Here is a 19,556-nt window from a genome sequence, read left to right on the forward strand (position 1 = left end):
GTTTTTTGATAGCAATTCTAACAAGGCAGAAATGTGCTACCTGATCTGTGCCATCCTGTGTATTGAAATTTCTAAAGAGAGAGGCACCAGTGTATATGGACTCACTGGTAGATGTGGGCTCCCCCTTGTGCACATGGCAAATGATGCCCAACTAAGAAATTTGATCCGACTCTAAAATGAAACAAAAAATTATATGTCAAGCTTTAGTCTTGTGGCGTGAGGGAATGGCTTGATAACCCCAGAGGCTATGATCAGTCACATTGCGTTGGATGGGTATTTGCATTATCACAGGATGCAGGATTATTGGAATTAGTATAAAACCTTAGAAACAGAAACTGCTAAATTCCTATGCTGTATAAGAATAGCAGCAGTCTCTTGTGCTCACAGTATGTTTGTCTTGTTTTTTATAATTCCCAGGCATTATCATCGTCATCGGCTAAAATAATCCCCATGATATCTTATTACTGTCTTCACTGACTGCATTTACAACACCCAGTTAAAGACTCTTTAAAGTGAAATGTCAGCTGCAGAGTGAATGTTAACATTGACTTGTTCATCTACATGTAAATAAAGATGTTTATTTGTAATAATGGATGACTCACTGGCTCACTGTATTTAAAAGAAAAAGAAGGGGAAGGAGAAAACTAAGATGAATTAATTGTTTGTTACTCAGCACTCTTTTTTTCTCTGTGAAATGATTGGTATTCTTCCAAACGATGTAATAGATCCAGTGATTGGTGTTTTGGTTTTTGCTTCCATATCAGAGCTACTTACAAAGTGCATGAATCTGATGAGGTGTCAGCATTTCAACATGTTTGATTTGTTACCTCACTGAATTGCTTTTGTTCTTGGAGATTGAAGTGCTGCAAAAATGTGGCTGTGTATTTATGTAGCGCTGGCATGTTACATCTGTTATCTGTCATGTTTGTTGGAATAATCCGAACCCAAGTGTAGGGGAAGGAAAATGCACTCCTCCAATACCGTCATGGATGTCATAATAGAGCCAGAGGGAGTCAAAGCATCAAATCAAAATGATGAAATAGATCTCAACAGAGATACAATGTCAGTGTCATTGTGCTCGCTCTTAATTTCATGTGCATTCTTTCCTCAGAATATCCATTTTGTCCAAACATATAAAATATTGTCAAAATGATACTGCCTGCGTTCAGTAATTGTTACAGTACATGAATGTGCTTTGAAAATAATCAGGAAAACATGCATGATGACAGACAGGGGCTGCCAAACTGCCAAATCAGCTGACCTAATGCACACAAGTGTCCATATCTACCATATAGTCTCAGATCAGATGATGTCATTTGTACTGTCTTTCAGTCAATGTCTGATAGGCTGCCATGGATTATGCAAATACTCCACATGATAAGGTAAATTAAATTAATGCAATATACTGTTACATGTTCACATCAATGCATTTATGAATGGTTTTAATAATGGAGAGGCTGTCAGGCTTACAGTTTTAAAAGACCACACTGGACCACTGGGTAGTATACCGTATATGCCATTTGGCATCTGGAAGGTTGCCTCAAACAAGTATTTTAAATGCCTAGCAAAACTGCAAAAGAAACATACTTTAATGTCATCAAATGTAGTGAACCATTTTTCAACATGGCACATACATTGTTTAAAATCTCCCACATGCAGTATAACATGCCAGACTATTACAACAAGGATTCTTGATTGAAGTGTGATTTTTCTTTTTTTTGTATTTGTTAGATAGCACCATGTCCTTGTTGATTGAAACTGAGTAACATTCTGTGCCACAGAATACCCTTCTAAATTGCTTGTTTTCTTATATCTGAATGTAAATGAGCATTCACACCCACTTTGTTCATTCAAAGTAAAAATCGTGTAAAGGAATTCTCCATTGAAAATCAGTTTTTTGACAGTCAAATACTGAACAGCATTGCGTCTGCTGTGGAAACCTTCAGCTTTCTTGGAATAAGGGCCTGGGAGACTAACATTAAAACGAGCCACAGCAGAGGATTAGTGATGGCAACTTCGAGTCTTTTGACAGACTCGTTCATTCAAATCTTGTTCATTAAATGAACTAATCTTTTCTTGAGTCATTTTGTTCATTTGAACGAGGCTGGTTATTGCGGAGCTGCAGCCCTCTAGTGGGCGATTAAAAAACAGCGCTGTTCTCAAACACGGAAGGCTGCCTGGCTTGCTTTATTTGACAAAATATAATGCACAAATTCACCTCTTGATTACTGTATATCATCATTATATAAACCCCCCTGGGCCCACAACCAAATTCAAACCATGTAAAAACAACAGAAATATGTTGTCTATATGCAATCCACTACTCCGCCTAAATCCTTCCATTTTCACAATCTTTCCTCAGTATATAACCAGACCAGCCATATAAAGGCTTATGTATATAATTACTATCATTATCTCTGAAGTGCTCATTCATACAGTAGCCCAACGTCTCTATCCAGGTGTAAAATATAAATATCAGATTTGAAGTAAATATACTGAAGTAATAAGCTTGATACACTATATGAATAAACACATACAATTCAACCAGTTTAATAATAATCTGGATCAAGCCACCAAGTTCTTAAAGAACTCCAGCACAGAGAGAGGAACAAAGAAATAAACACATGTAAACCCAGCAGTTTGGCAGTTCTGGACGCAGAATGGGCCACATCAGTCCCGGATTCTGCAGACAGAGAAACACACATGAGCACATTGCTCTCAAACATGGCCAGGTTGTTCACCAGTCACGAGCTGTGTAACAACAGCATGGCTCTGTTGGTGAACTAGTGAAGCTGTTGAGGACCTCCAGGCATGTTTGGACTGCACTGACTGGGATGTTTTCAAGAAGGCTTCCAACAATCTGGACGAGTTTACAGAGGCTGTGACGTCCTACATCAGCTTCTGTGAGGACACATGTATACCAACACGCACCAGGGTGAGTTATAACAATGACAAAGCCTGGTTCACAGCTAAGCTCAGACAGCTGAGGTTGGCAAAGGAGGAGGCATTTAGGAGTGGTGACAGGGCCGGGTGCAGGGCGTTAAAGTACAGGTTTAGCAAACGACGCCAATTCTGTCTGGGTTCAGACAGATCACAAACTATAAACCCAAAGTCCCCCACTCCATAAACGATTCTCGCCTGGCAAATGAGCTGAACCAGTTCTACTGCCGCTTCAGCCTTGGTCCACCACTTCTTCCCCTCCTCCTCATAGCTGGTCAGCTCCACCCCCTCCCCTCCTCTCTCCATCACAGAGAGGGAATTCAATGGTCTTTTCAGGAGGCAGAAACCCCGCAAAGCAGCTGGGCCGGACTCTGTTTCCCGATCCACCCTGAAGCACTGTGCTGATCAGCTGTCTCCGGTGTTCAGACATTTTTAACACCTCACTGGAGACATGCCATGTGACAGCCCGCTTCAAAGCCTCCACCATCATCCCTGTCCCCAAGAAACCAAGGACCACTGGACTAAACAACTACAGACCAGTTGCCCTGACCTCTGTGGTTATGAAGTCTTTTGAACGCCTTGTGTTCTCCCACCTAAAATCCATTACAGACCCACTCCTGGACCCCCTGCAGTTCGCCTACAGAGCCAACAGGTCTGTAGATGTTGCAGTAACCATGGCCCTTCACTACATCTTCCAGCACCTGGACTCTCCAGGAACCTACGCCAGGATCCTGTTTGTGGATTTCAGCTCTGCTTTTAACACCATCATCCCGGCCCTGCTGCAGGACAAGCTCTCTCAGCTGCACGTGCCTGACTCCATCTGCAGGTGGGTCACTGACTTCCTGACAGACAGGAAGCAGCACGTGAAGCTGGGAAAACATGTCTCTGATTCCAGACCATCAGCACCGGTTCCCCTCAAGGCTGCGTTCTTTCCCCCCTTCTCTTCTCCCTGTACACCAACAGTGGCACCTCCAGTCACTAGTCTGTAAAGCTCCTGAAGTTTGCGGATGACACCACCCTCAATGGGCTCATCTCTGGTGGGGATGAGTCCGCCTACAGGTGGGAGATCGACCATCTGGTGACCTGGTGCAGCCAGAACAGTCTGGAGCTCAACGCTCTGAAGACCGTGGAGATGTTTGTGTGACTCCCCAGTCACCACTGTGGACTCCTTCTGCTTCCTGGGCACCATCATCTCCCAGGACCTCAAGTGGGAGCTGAACATCACCTCCATCATCAAAAAGGCCCAGCAGAGGATGTACTTCTGAAGTTCAGCCTGCCAAACACAATGATGGTGCACTTCTACACCGCCATCATTGAGTCCATCCTCACCTCCTCCATCACATCTGATATGTATCATTCGCTCTGCAGAGAAGGTGATTCCTTCTCTTCTGGACTTGTACGCCTTGAGGACTCTGAGGCGAGCAGGAAAGATTAGGCTGGAGCCTATCCCAGCTGACATTGGGCGAAAGGCAGGGTACACCCTGGACAGTTCGCCAGTCCATCGCAGGGCGGGAAAGGTCATGATTTTGTTAAAATGACTTCTTCAGTAATGTAAGTCATGGTAACAACAATAAATAGTTGGTTAAGATTAAGGAACTGTGTGCATGCATGCATGCATGCATGCATGCATATAAACCAGTTACTATACATAAATTAAGCAGTGTGAAGATTCCATGTTCATAAAAACAATTTTGGCAAATTAAATGTACACTGAGATGATCAGCCGCCTGCTTTAAGAAGACATGAGAACCATTTTCACAAACTAAAAAATGTTCTCAGATTGCTAATATCACACCATATTATGTATTTTAACTCTTTCACCTTATTGTTTTGTCTTTAATGAGTGTTTGTTGAAGAAAGTAAAGCAGCCCAGAAATATTTGCACTGCACGTGTTACCACACGTGTCTGTGTTTTTTGTATTAGACCTTGAGATTCTAAAATCCCTGCTAATGCAAAGAGATTGTGGATCTGTTCTCCCACACAACCGTTCCTATTTTGTACAGTTTTTGTTGTCCTGGATCCCTCCAAAATGAAATCAATCAGTGGCACAGAATGCCTAACTTATGAAATATATTTCTGGCGAGTAAAAGGATTTTATAATTATAGATTTGCTGGTGTGTTCAATACTTGGCATCAAACACTTTGGAAGATTAGGGACAAACAAGAATGCATGTGTGTTGTGATGTCTATATTTGTTGATGATCCTATTCAAGCCAATTTGTTCACTTAAAATAAGTACATTTGTGTTCCGAATTGGCATAGCAGGACATACACTCACACTGTATTCTAAAGATTCATTTATAAGTATAGCTGAACAAGGGGATGCTCTGGTTAAGATATTCATCAACAGACAAACTGTTGCAAAAACTACAAATTAGCATGTTCTCGTGTCTTTTCAATAATTAATGTCCCTTTTTATATACTGGAAATGAGACTGCCTGGCACACATGTTCTGTTAAGTGGAACTGGAGCTATTTCGGACAACTCTAGCCATATAATTTAGTGCTAATGTGCCGTTTTCTTGGCTTTGACTGACAGACAATCCAGTCTGTTAACTTCAGCTTCTTCCTGAACTTGTCTTTCCTATCCACACAGGTAGATTAACACGTAATTATACAACATTTGTGCACAGCTAGGGCACCCTGTGGGATCCACCTGGCATACGCAGCCCACGGTGTGGGTTTCACAGCGCCTCTCTTCCTCTACACATGCTGCTCACAGGAAGTGGAGGTCATTGGCTTTTTATTTTTTTTTTTTTTTTTACTGTATACTGTACACAAGTGATGTGAATATTACTGACGTATGTTTTGGAAAGCAGAGCCAGAGGAGGAGTTGGAAGGTTATAGGCAATTTTCCATCTGTGCCTTTTTTTGGTGTGTGTGTGTGTGTGTGTGTGTGTGTTGTCCACAGTAGAGCTGAATAAACATACTGTATGTGCAATGAAAATCGCTTTGGCACCAACTTATTTCTGTAGTTTTGCCAGCCCATCATCATCAGGTGACAAGCCTGATTATGATGACTGTCAACTAATAAAAATCTCATTCATTCATATTTGCAATACTGAAAGACAAGTTTTACACAGTGTCTCCAGTTTTCATGTGTCTCACATACATGCTTATATTTCGTTCTGTGACGTGTACTTATTCTGCATATTTTAGAATAACATAATTTCTCACAAATTAGGTGTTGCGATAGACGTCATTGGTGATTGTGACAGCCTGAATGTGGACAGAATATGCATTTCTATTTATTTTACCTTTCCCATTATGAAGCTACAATGCAGCAAGCAACAATGTGTCTGAATGCATGTTTTCACAAAATCCAGAACACTTTTGGTTTCTGACCTACCCTGTGATAAAAGTGCTTAATGTACATAAAATTGTTTTTAGTTTTCATAGCAACAAAACAAACAAATCTTTTATTCAAAATTACAGGAATATTTTTTAATTAAAGAAAGAGAACTTCAGCTGCTGTAGCTATCATTAGGGTGTTTGTTATTTTTATTGATGCTATTATTACGCATAATGAGCATGTCCGTCTACTGTTCATTCACTTTCGAGTTAGCAACAAAGCTCTATAGATGTAATGTATAGATGTATTTTTTTCTGGATTAAAAATGGAAAGACCAGATAATTAATACCTAAGGTTAGGTGTCTTTTACTCCTAAACCATCAGACTATAACCCCCACTTTTTAGATAAAAGCATATTTAACTTACGTTCTGAAAAGCTGAAAAAGACATGTACAAACAAGTTTTTCTTGAACCATTACATTTGTAAGAGCCTTTGATGCACATTGATCTATTTTGATCGATCAAACCAAAGTTAATTAAATATATATAAAGGGATCTCTTAATAAAGTGATTTACAAGCATTCGGATATTTTTAAATTGAAGCATGGCATAGCAATCACAGCATCTTAGCAATACAAACAATATATATATTCAAAACTACTGCTACTGGTTTTGCAACACCAACCTTGTACTGTAAACACGATACTACCATACTGTAAAGAAATGTCAAACTTACAGTTTAAGAAATAAGGGACTAACAGTATCATTATCTCCAGTTTCTATACACACAATGTTTGGTTTGTCCATATGCCAGTTAAAACACACCAACATGCCTTACTCATGCCTCATAGACCTTCAACTTGCCGATGGCTTTTGCTGGCATACGCTGTAGACAATCTGGGTGCACTGATCCTGAAGGTGTGTGTTTGTGTGGGTGAATTAAGCAGATGGTGAGATGATGGGAGAAACAATCTGGAAAAACTCATCTACTCTGTGTTTGTGTGTATGTGTTTTTTGTGTTGCTCTCAAGTTCAAAATCTTGATTCATACAGAAATAGATTTTAGGTGTAAGTATAGACCATTAGCACTCTTGATGGCCTCACATAACTTATGTAAAGATGATAGTATTGCTATTATGAAAAAAGCAAGAACGTGTGTTGGATGTAGGGCTGACCCCGAATAGTCGAAGATTTGATGCTTTGATGGGCGGAGTCTGATTTGACTGTCAATCTCACAGTCGAAGCTTCGCAGTGAAACAAGTTACAAGTGAAAGGTGTTACTAAATCCAACACATCCAAACCTGGGTAGTCAGTGCACATGTGTAGGGGCAGTGTGTATGTGTGTACCCCTTTCCGCGCTTGCGCGGCACTGAGATTTTTAGTTTACGCCCATCCTCAGCGTGAGCCTCTCCTACGTCCGCACCTTGTGTGTGTGTGTGTGTGTATGTATGTATGTATATATATATATACACACAACGGTGAGACCCAGCCTTCGGCTCCCAAATGCCTTTTCTTCAGCACTGAGAACCAAGGTCCAGTGAGGCCTTCAACATAGAGGGCTGCGCCTATACTCATAGAATCCGGGTTACAGTACGTAACCCCTGTTCTATTTCGTATAGGCTTCGCCCTCTAAGACTATCGCTATTGTCAGGAGTCAGGATGAATGCCTCACTGGCCCATACGGTACCACCAAGCACAAGCTCACCTGCCCAGAGCCATAATGAGCCACCCAATCACCTGCTGAGTACGGCATTGGTGTCGGTGTGCGTGTGAGCCCAAGGGCCGACCCATGCATAAGTCGGGAAACTGGGTGGGGGGGCAGCTGTACAGACGCAGGCTAGGTCACGACAGCAACCACATCACCTGCACACAAGGCAGGGCCACGTAAGCAGCGGCTGTGCCGCCACACCGTCCCGTGGGAGAGGGCGCACCGCACACTCACAAGGAGAATCACTCAGCCAAAACACTCAGTACTGAGTGAGTCAGAGAGAGACGGGAGACATCCTGCTGGTAGAAACGGATGAAGTGAGACAGTGAGACAGGCGCTGTGGTGACAGGGGAAGTCCCTCGGACCACTCCCCGTAGTGCACAAACAGACGCTGCGAATGGCGCCAGGTGGCTGTGCACTCCACATAACAGGACAGCGCTCGCACCGGGCAGAGGAGGTGGGACGTGCCATCCTCCACCCATGGGGGGGACCCGAGAGGGTGATGACCCGCGACCAAAAAGAGCTTGTAATGCTTTTAGGCATGAACGCCGGCTTAGGGCGCAGAACAGCCAAGCTGAGCCGAGTCTTGAGACATGATGGAGCCACAGAGAGGGCAGCCAGATCGCTGACCCTCTTGGCCGATGTCAGAGCCAGGAGCAAGGCGGCCTTAGCCGAAAGGAATCTCAGTTCCTCCGTCTCCAAAGGCACAAACGGGGCTTGGGTTAAGGAGCGTAAAACCAGCGCCAAATCCCACTGTGGGGCAACAGGCCACGTCACTGCGCCTCCCCACCCCCCTAAGGAAATGCTTCACCAGAGGGTGGGACAATACAGTCCTGTCCCGAAGCCCCCGAGCAGCTGGAGGAACGACCAGGTGACCAGGTCCTTCCCCTGACCCCCCCCGACCACTTGAGGAGTAAGAGGACTGAGTGGAGGCAGCCCTTGACTCCTGGATGGTGCGAACCACCTCCCAGGAGAGACCTAAGCCCTCCAGGCATCGCCTCTCAGCAGCCAGACCCAGAGAGGCTGACCGAGGAGCTGGTAACTCCTGATCGAACCCCCCGTCTGAGAGAGAGCGTCCCCCCTCTAGGGGAGTTTCCACGGCTGCACCGCCAGCAAGCGCTGGAGACAGGGAAACCAGGTCACCAGATCGGAATGGAGGCACCACTCGTCTGGGCGAGGGCCCCCCCTCGACACGATGTCCGCCCCTCTGTTCAGCACGCCAGGGATGTATTCTGCTCTGATGGATGAGTGTGCGCCCACAGGAGCAGCCACCTGGCTAGACCCAACAGCTGTGCTGAGCGCACCCCGCCCTGGCACGTGCTGATCCCGCAGCAGAGGGGAGAAATGTCGGATCACCTTCCACACCGTGGGGGGCTGCAGCACGTTTATGTGGCGATGCCTGTGGCCCTGCCACAGACCGCTCACCACCTGAGAAAGGCAGGTCCCGCCCAAGCACACCAGGGACCGTCTGTGAAGACTGAGATATGGGACGTGACCCTGCCCAGGGGAACCCCGACCGAAGAGAGAGGGGGTCCCGCCAGTAGGCCAGATCCGGGGCCACAGACAGAGGAACGGAGACGAGGCGCCGTCTCTGTCTCACCGGGTCGACACGCAGGTGGATGAACCAACGCTGCAGCCTCCTCATATGGAGGAGGCCCAGGGGGACCACCACATGAGCTGCCGACATGAGGACATACATAGGTGAATCCAGTACCACGCCAAAGTAGGTGAGTCTCTGGGAGGGGAGAGGAGCACTCTTCTTCCAGTTCACCGTGAAGCCCAGGTAAGACAGGTGTGCGACTAGCTGGGCCATCTGCTCCACTGCTTCGTCCCGGGGCGGCGCCAGCAGCAGCAGGTCCTTTAGATAAAACAGGACCCTGATTCCCGACCGCCGCAGCGGCTCCAGGGCCGACTCAACACACTTGGAAAAAGTGCGCGGGGCCAGGGAGTAACCGAGGGCAGGTTGTTGTATTGGTACTGGGCACCCTGGAATGAAAACCGCAGAAACTTCCTGTGTCCGGGACTGAAGGACACATGAAAGTATGCGTCCTTCAGGTCAGTGGAGGAGAGCCAGTCTCTCTGGTGCACACACTCCATCACCTATTTCACTGTTAACATGCGAAAAGGTCTCACCTTAATCGCCCTGTTGAACAGTGACAGGTCCAGGACGGGCATCTCACAGCCCGTCATCTTCCTGACCAGGAAGTAGCGGGAGTAGAGCCCCTTATTCTTGAAGCTCCGCCCAGAGGGCGGCATTCTGAGCCGGGGAGGAGAGCACAGTCTCCACAATGCCGGCGATGGGGTGGGGGGGCAAACTGCATCCATCCATCTGTGCATCGAGCAGGAAGCGAGCCACTCCGAGCAGAGTCTCTGAAAGTGGTTAGACCTGCTGATGAGGCGACCTGGTGGCCCTGAAGGGAAACCACTCTGCTGCCCTTGCCGCTGTCACGGTTCGGAGGGGGGGTGCCCAGCCACGACCCATGGGGGAGGGGTCCCCTCAAAGGGTGGGGATGCTGGCCGTGGTGGGCCTGGCAGACAGCAACCTCCGTGTTCCACCGAACAGGAAAGCTTAGCACCTGGCGGCGGGAAGGAAGGGTCATGGGCACCAACACACGCCGCAATGCAGGAGGGAGCGCCTCCCTGCGTGGCGGCCATGTGCGAGTCAATCTGACGGCAAGGCGCGGCCACCGAGGGAGGTGAGCCAGTACACGCTCCACCATGGCCCTCCACTGCCTGGAGGGGGGAACGGGCCACATCGTGAGAGACCTTCACATACAGTCTGAGGGGTCTGTTGGGTGTTCTCCCGTAAGGAGGGAGGGACCGCATCCCGGTGGGGGGAGGGAGGCAGACACAGTCGCTGGGGCACGAGGTTGGGCAGCCAAACCCTTGAGCCTGTAACCATGCCACTCCCCCGACGAGGGGGGGAGGGCAGGGACAGGGAATAGAGGAAATGGTCTGCCTACAACATCGGAGGCAGGCTGCATGAAGGCTGCACGGCCAGCCGCAGCCGGTCCACGCAGTGTGACGGCAGCCACTGACTTTGTAGAGACAGTGGCGGGCCGAGGAGGAAATATTCTGCTAACCCCCCTCCCCGGCTCGCAATCGCCTTGCACAAAACACACATGAATCGACTATCAGTCGACTATAGGCAGGACTTGACTATTCTGATTCGACTATGTAAATCCTTAGTCGGGACAGCCCTAGTTGGATCATAAGGCACCTCAAATGTTACATTTTCACTTATTTTTACTTTGACCATAGTTTAGTTACTGCGTGGAGGTGTGGGTCAGCACATATGGTAATAATGTAAGGTAGATTACCTTACGTTATGGCCTGAACATCTTTGAACATGAAACTTATATTTAACAAAAGCTAAAATATGGACGTAGTGAACCTGACTAATGTGTGTGTGTCATTGCCATCTATTGTAAAGATACACACTAATCAGGGACCATTTAACTAATGACCTATTGACATGCAACTCTAAGCAAAAATCTTCCATGGTTGGCAGCACATGTAAAAAAAGCAAGCGACGTACTGTTACAGTAATGCTTGCACTATAAATGCTTCACATAAAAGGCATGAGATTAATATGCATGATTGAGAAAGCAAGGGGTGTCCAACACTTCATGGAAGAAGTGGAAACTTTGGACTGGAGAGACTATCTCATGCATTGGTATGCAGGTGCATATGTCTGTGTGTGTGTGTACTTTACCGATCTGACTCTTGGTTGATAAATAGGCATTTTGTTTTGGTCGCTGCATATGCATTCATAAGAGGATATACTAAATGGGTGCATCTATCAGATAGAAGATTGCTTGACTTTTACTGAAGCCTGGATAATTAGTACAGACCAGATTACCATTATTGAAATTCATAGTGGTATTAAGTTCCATAGGAGGCCTTTTTTTCATCTGCCAGTCTGAGGTGAGATGAGTGAAAGGAGTAGATGAGTGGCATGGCAATGAGCAAAGGATTGTAAATGGCTGCGATGGCCACATGGTGACAGACAGCATGACGTCTGATGTATAATGATGAGAGAACAGACAGTGGGAGGTTTTTAGCTTCTCCATGGAAAATGTTGCCTGAAAGGCTAGGCTTAGTGTGTGAGATGTCTCTCTTTTTGTAAAGACTTGTTTTTTCATACCTACACCTCTTTTTGTATTCTGGTCACCTGCTCTGAGGTGCACTAGGATTGTGTCAGTAACCGTCAAGCAGTGCATCGAATTTTTGTGGCAAGGATTACTGGGATTTGCTCTTGATCTGCCTGTGCACTCAGGTCAAAGGTGCGTGCAAGGCATATTTGTGCTCTGTGTTTCTATGGCATGAAATTCAATTTAAGTTTCACATTCATTTCACATTTCAACTGTAAAAAATACAACTGAGATGGAGTGTGTCCTCAGGACCATTGTCCCCCTCCCCCCAAAAATAAACAAACATTATTTTGCAAACAAAAATACATTCAGATAAATTGAATGTTGTTGTAAAGTTGACATAGACATAAAGATAAATAACAAAATGTAAAGAAAAAAACAACAGGGTCCTTGTAAAGTGTCAGAAGGCCAAAATGAGCCTCCAGAGCAATTCTCAGTGATTGTTGTCTTCTCAAGGTGTCTAAACTCTCATATGGTGATGGTTTTGATGATGGTGGTGGGGAATGCTGTCTAAAACATCCAAAATCTCCTGTAGGTGTTCAGCCAGGTTGATATCTGATATAGTGATGGACCCAGGTTCAAATTATGGGGGGATTGCGGGGTCTGACCCCTAAGGCTTGGACTTTGTACACTCTAGCTTTTAACAAGAAACCAATGCCAATATAATTTCAAAGTATTTATCATTTTTACAGCAGTCATACATTATGCTAATTATACTATAATTTTACATGCCTAATATTCAAGAATCTTGAAATATGATTTCCGACACCCCTATGGACCATACCGCTTTCTAACCTTGACATTAGGTGAACGTCTTGTTAGTGTTGCGAACTTAGTGACTTTGTTGCTATATTTAGTGGGTTCCCTCTATCCCTCTAGTGACTCTTTTCTGGTGTTACTGGAGACTTTGTGGAAAAGCCCAAAGTCCACCCCAAAGGGAGTTCCCATCTCCCACAGAAAACACTGCTCTGAAATGCCTGAAAACAGCTTTTTTGTAGTCTAGCCTTTTCTTCTGCTTTCTTATGATGTCACAAGAAAACATGCGTCATAATGCTCACCTACCAGCTAGTCAGACACGCCCTCAAAAACACAAGTGGAAAAACACATTGAGCTGCAGTACACAGTGACAAGACGTCCACCTGCTGCCTCTCCTCTCCCTTCCAAACATCCCATAGAAAAGCAAAATCCAAGATGAGATCTCATAGTTGTTTCCTTTTTCTCCTAGACACATGAGCTGCTTGTAATACCAAGGTGAGACCAAAGGCCTTTTCTCCCACTTCTCAAATTCATCTCAGGAGAAACAACCATATAAAATCTCATTTATGTCTGACTCTGATCAAAACAAGAGATCTCTAACTGATCTTAAATAAGTCTAATTTAAGTCTCCTGAACATTGGACAATGAGATCAGAGAAAGAGCTCAAAGAAAACTCAGCTATGACTCCTGGGATCTCATGATTCTTCTCAAATATGTCTCAGTTTTCTCATATTGGCCTTAGGAGCAAATAACTCATCTCTGTCTTATTCTGATTAAAAGATGAGAGCTCTACAGTATCTTAAATAAGTGTAATTTCAGTCTCCAGAATGTGGATCAGAAAAAAAGCTCACACCTGCCAGTAATCAACCTCATCCCTGCCTGTATATCAACCCCGCTTCTCCACACCATCTTCACTTACCATCTTCACTCACCATCTTCAACACGGGTTCTCCACACCATCTTCACTCACCCTCGTCCTCCGTTCTGTCGGCTGGGCTCATCCTCTGAGTGTCCGGGTCCTCTCCTCTCGGGCTTCCTCCACGGCGCCCTCCCGGCTCCCCCCGCTCCTCACCTCACCGCCTGCACCTCGCCTGCTCCTCGGTTCTCCGTGTCCACGTCCCCCGGCATCCACCTCACCTCCAAACCTCCTTCCCACTGAGCATTGCGTTTGGATCCGTTCTGTCCAGTCTCTTAACAAATTATCTGTGACAAGTTACTGAGAAAAATTAAATAAATTTTGACATTGAAAATAATGCACTTTCAAATGTCATGTTTTCCAATTTGTTAAGGTAGTCTCAGCCAGCAAAACTGGCCCAATACTTTGACACGATGTTTAGAGATCAATTCATTAAGGACCGAATGCACGCAAGAACTGAGATACAACATGTATCTGTCATACAGAATAAGCACTTACTTTTGAGTAAAGTACATTCACTATGGAATACTTTTATACCTTTTACTTGAGTAGAATTTTGAGGACTTTAATTGTGGATATGATATTCCTCCTCTTTTAAGTAAAGGAAAATTGTACTCTACTTAAAGACAATCAGTCCTTTACAGTTAATTTTAGCTGGATGGCGCAACGGCAGCAGGAGCGGGGTTCAAATCCAGCTCAGGTCAAGCCTCCAGCACAGTTAGCATACAGTAATGTAATACAATCAAGCTCATGAACAAGCTCCCAAATGCTTTTTAAGGGGCAATAAGCAAGACATTAATGAACTCAAAAAGATACAATGATGAGATCTCATCTGTTTCTTTCATGTATCCTATTGTAATCTCAATTCAGTATCCATTTGTCTTACCTAAGTCTCAAAGCCTCAATCTCTCTTCATTTCATCCTTTTCTCCTAAGGGGTTTTAGGAGCAACAATTCAGACTGGAGTGATCTCAAAAAGATACAGTGATGAGATCTCATCTGTGACTTCCAATCTCCTATTGTAATCTCAATTCAGTACCCATTTGTCTTACCCAAGTCTCAAAACCTCAATCTCTCTTCATCTCATCCTTTTCTCCTAAGGGGTTCTCGGAGCAACAATGCAGATTGGAGTGATCTTAAAAAGATATACTATTGAGATCTTAGTGTTTTCTCAAGAGTTAAAGAAAAGACTATTCTGAGCAAAAGATGTTTTTTCTCTGGGATAAGCTACCCTCCAGGCAGTCAATGGACATAAAGTTGTTACTGTGATGTAGAGACAGTGCACAGTTATAACTTTATAGATGAAAGATAAATTTGTGACAGATTAATAACTCACCACTGAAACTCTTGAGCCCATCTATGTTGCTAAGCTGGTAAGAGGAACATATACGCTGAACCGGCTTTTCAGGACCCGTCCTACTCTGCTTCTGATTAACTAGGTACTGTGCATGTGCAACTCCCAACAAAGATCTTGTAGAGGGGAAATGCATCACTCCATACCTAAAACGGAGCGTTCAAAACACAGGGTGAAAAGAGGTGCTGCAGCAATGTGCAGTATGACAAAATATGGTGTTTTTTGAAAATGAAACCATGAAAACCTGTTCTGGTACAACCTAAATAAAATGATGAACCTGAAAATATGCATAATATGACCACTTTAATTTAAAATGACCCACCCTATCATTTCATTACCATTATAAAATGTCATATTTTATCAAGTTTAAATATGATTAACAACATGTTATTGGCTTGTTAGCTAACACTGGTGCTTAGGCATGAGCAGTGAAATTGAGGATTAATTATTGTAGAGATACATTTTGACCTTAATGTAGAGTTTATTATTTCATTTTAACTCTAAGTCTAAGTCTTTTTGCAATAAGCATGGTATTTATTTTCACTGTGCAATTCAGGAGTTTTACCTGGCTAGATAAATGTTCCAGGTCTGTTTATTTCAAAGGTATTCAGTTTCAGTTTTATTTATATAGCAACAATTCAACAAATTAAACAAGTCATCTCATTGCACAGAATAATGCACATGTATATCTGCAACGTTGTTCTTCTATTCCATATTTATATATTTCTATATTTATTTATGTCGACTGAATGTTTGTCTACGTGTAGCACCTTATCACCACAGCAAATTCCTCGTATGTGTAAAACACTACTTGGCAATAAAGCTCCTTCTGATTCTGATTCTGATTTTCATGTAGAGCAGGTCTAGACCGTACTCTGTTTAATATTATTTACAGAGACCAAAAATGACCAATTCCCCAACAGTGTATGACAACTGTTTTACTGAACGCAGATTACATTTTATTCACATTCAACATGAGCAGGAGGAAAGGAGATATTTGCTAAGAAAGTTGAAACTTTAAAGTTGAAATGATAAGAATAAGGAATTAGATATGATAATGCAGACTGTATTTTATGATATTGTCTTTGGTTATGGTTTAACATTGTGTGGGTCTGTTTTGAGCGGTCCTGTTGGTCTGCTGTTGTGTGTATGACCTGCTGGCAGTTTTGCTGTAGAATAGTGACCTCTGACTACAAACGTTGTTGTGTGATATGGGGCACCCATGAACTGGTGTAATGAATTAGATTTATCATCATCTACAGACTGCACACAGTAGTTAAACAAGGAAGGATATTGTAAGGATTGTAAGACTTCAGTTTACTGAAGCCCGCGCCTGTGCTGTCCTGGATTTTCTTTTTACCTGGAAAAAAAGTTGACCAATCCGGTTGTCAGTCTATAATTCGCACCCTGGCTACTACCAATGTTTATGTGGCTTTAGGTTTAAAATTACTGTACAGTTTCCTACAATGGCCTGTGCTGTAGGACCACATCAATATATTTAGCAAACATGTTTTCTCCTACCAGCCTAAACAAATTTAAGCTGGTTTATCTTCACTCATTGCAATTCTGCACCTCCCACATAAGGATGTCAGTGGTTATGTCAAGTCAAGTCAATTTTATTTATATAGCCTAATATCACAAATCACAATTTGCCTCAAGGGCTTCACAATCTGTACAGCATACAACACCATCTGTCCTTAGACCCTCGATTTAGATAAGGAAAAATCCTTTTAACAGGGAAACAATAGAAGAAACCTCAGGAAGAGCCACAGAGGACAGATCTCACAACAGAATGGACAGACAGGCAATAGATGTTGTGTGTACAGAATCGATTCACAACAGAAAGTCATACAATAGAATTATGATGACATAATGTGGACTGTAACACTATAGTGAAGAGGATGGATCCAGGAGGACAAGTGAGCAGTTTTATGTGTCGCCAACTAAGTAGGATCTGAGCCACACCGCCTCCTCTCCACCATAGAGACCTGGAAAGAGGACACACCTCACTATACAGGAGGACCAATCACACAGAATGGAGAAATGCAAACATGGAAACTATAGCTCATGACTAATGGTCCATTTGAATGATGCTCCCATAATCTGTTAGTTGTCGACTATTAAAGCAATCGCCAACTATTTGGATAATTGATTGATTGCTTCTCTGCTTTTTTGTTTTTATTTGAGAAAAATTATTTGATTCCAGCTTTATATATTTTCTGATTGCTCTACTCCTCTAGAACAATAATATTTGGGTTTTGGACAAAACAGGACATTTGAGGACGTCATCTTGGGCTATGGGAAACATGATCGACATTTTTCACCATAATTTCTATAGACCAAACAATTAATTGATTAATGGAGAAAATAATTGACAGATTTATCGACAATGAAAATAATCATTTGTTGCAGTGATAGTGTGCTCCTAGCAGCCAGAGTTAGCCATCACAACTCTGTAATAGAAATGTCCACCAGTGCCTACATTGGTATTTTTGCTTATTGTGATGTCATTTATTACCTTCAAATACTTCATATCCCTAAAATATGTACAACCTAAGCTAAAAGGTTATGTCAGTCAATAAACCATAATAATTGATAAAAGTATTGTATTGTATCATAAATTAATAAAAGGCAAAAATCTAGCCTGTTTTTCATCAAATTTTACAAAATAAACGCACAAAACGTATTGATCCAAAAGATTTATAAATGTAGAAACATTAACAAAATATTTCTTAACACTCCAGAAGTTATTTGACACGTGTACATTTTTAAGTTTTTGACATTTTTATAAGCAGATTGCAAGGGTGTTTCATTTGTGCAAGTGCTGCATGTTGCACTTGTGATAGTTGTCATGGTAGTTTCTGTCAAATACTACTACTATGTTATAACTACTGTATTAACTATCGACCTGCTTCGCTGCACCTCTGGCGCCACTCATCTGGTGCCACTCATCTGGTGCCACTCATCTGGTGCCACTCATCTGGTGCCACTCATCTGGCCACCACGCACTGTAATCAGACAGTATAAAAAGGTTGTGATTTTTCAACACAGGTAATGTGACGTAAAGAGTGTACAACGAGATGACCCAAATGACAGAAGCCTTAGCTTTCTGCTGCTAAAATATTGAATGCTCTGCCTATTACTTTTTAATTAAATAATTATTTTTAATTTTAGATTGAATTAAACAGAATCACGAAAGGGTCTCCCAGTCTGTTTTCAAAGGGTTAACAAAGAGTGCTGAAATAAAGTCCAAGGTAGCATCAAAATGTGTAGACGGGAAAATTGCAAATAGAATAAATGTGTAAAATTTTGTGTTTAATTTGAGGGAATATATTCACTAATTTGAGGACATCTCAACAATGAGTCAAAGCTGCTGGCCTGCCGCTAACATTCTGGTTGCTCCCTCATGAGTAACTACAAAGAAATTTAGCTTCACTTCCCAATGCTGTTTGATAGTATACCATGTATGCATGTGTGGAATAATTCCATTTCCCTTGCTTTTCTGTCAAACAACAGTAACACGACTGCATCACAAATTCCTGTTTTTATTCAGGGGTTCAAGCCACAATAACTGCTGGTCACAATATTAATCTGTTCTAAATGTTTTATAGCCCTGGTGTCTAATATGTGTCATAACGTTTTTATTCATCTTCACCTTAGTCTGTGAGTGTGACACATTCCACTGTAATTTCTTGTAATTTTGCCCCTTTCCATACAACCTTTAAAGCAGTCAAAGAAAAAAGAAAGACTTAATAAATTAACAAAGCATTTCAGTCTTTGACAAATATAAATCTCAAGCAATGAATTATCAATCAATCAATCAAAATTTATTTATAGAGCACTTTATCACGAAGTTGCACAAAGTGCTGTACAATTATGTCACACAACAAATCATAAAGTGGAATCTCACATCCTACATGTATGTTTCCTATCCCTTCTTCAATGCTTAGTGAAGTATATAGTGTATATAGTCAGTGACTTCAAGAAAATATCACTCCCTGTCATAAATTAATGCAGTCCATTATTCAAAGCATACATCAATGCTCACATCAATCATGATGTGCATATTGTATGAGTGAGTCATTTGTTAAGGTTCTCTGCAGAGGAGTGTCACTCTTTCTTACAACCTACAGATGCTGGATTCTTGCTTCATCTTTGCACTGCACATGGCACAGTATGTGGGCAATGCTGGAGATAGAAAACTGGAGAAAATCCATTAGAAAATAGAAAAAAAGTGATGAAACAAGGAAGCTGGAAGAGAAGCATGAAAGAGAGTGCTGAAGAGAAATAAATAAAGGGGAAGAAATGGAGAAGGCAAGACAGAGACAGACAAAAGATTTGTTAAAATGGCTCTTTTTTGGCTCTTGTCAATACACTGGATACAACATGAGAGGGGAAAATCTAAACAGAAACATAGCCTGCCTGCACATTGTAGCAT

The sequence above is a fragment of the Micropterus salmoides genome, unplaced genomic scaffold (assembly GCF_014851395.1).
Source record: "Micropterus salmoides isolate LMB-PRFRI ecotype aquatic unplaced genomic scaffold, ASM1485139v1 Ms_hic_scaffold_9, whole genome shotgun sequence".
Lineage (NCBI taxonomy): Eukaryota > Metazoa > Chordata > Actinopteri > Centrarchiformes > Centrarchidae > Micropterus > Micropterus salmoides.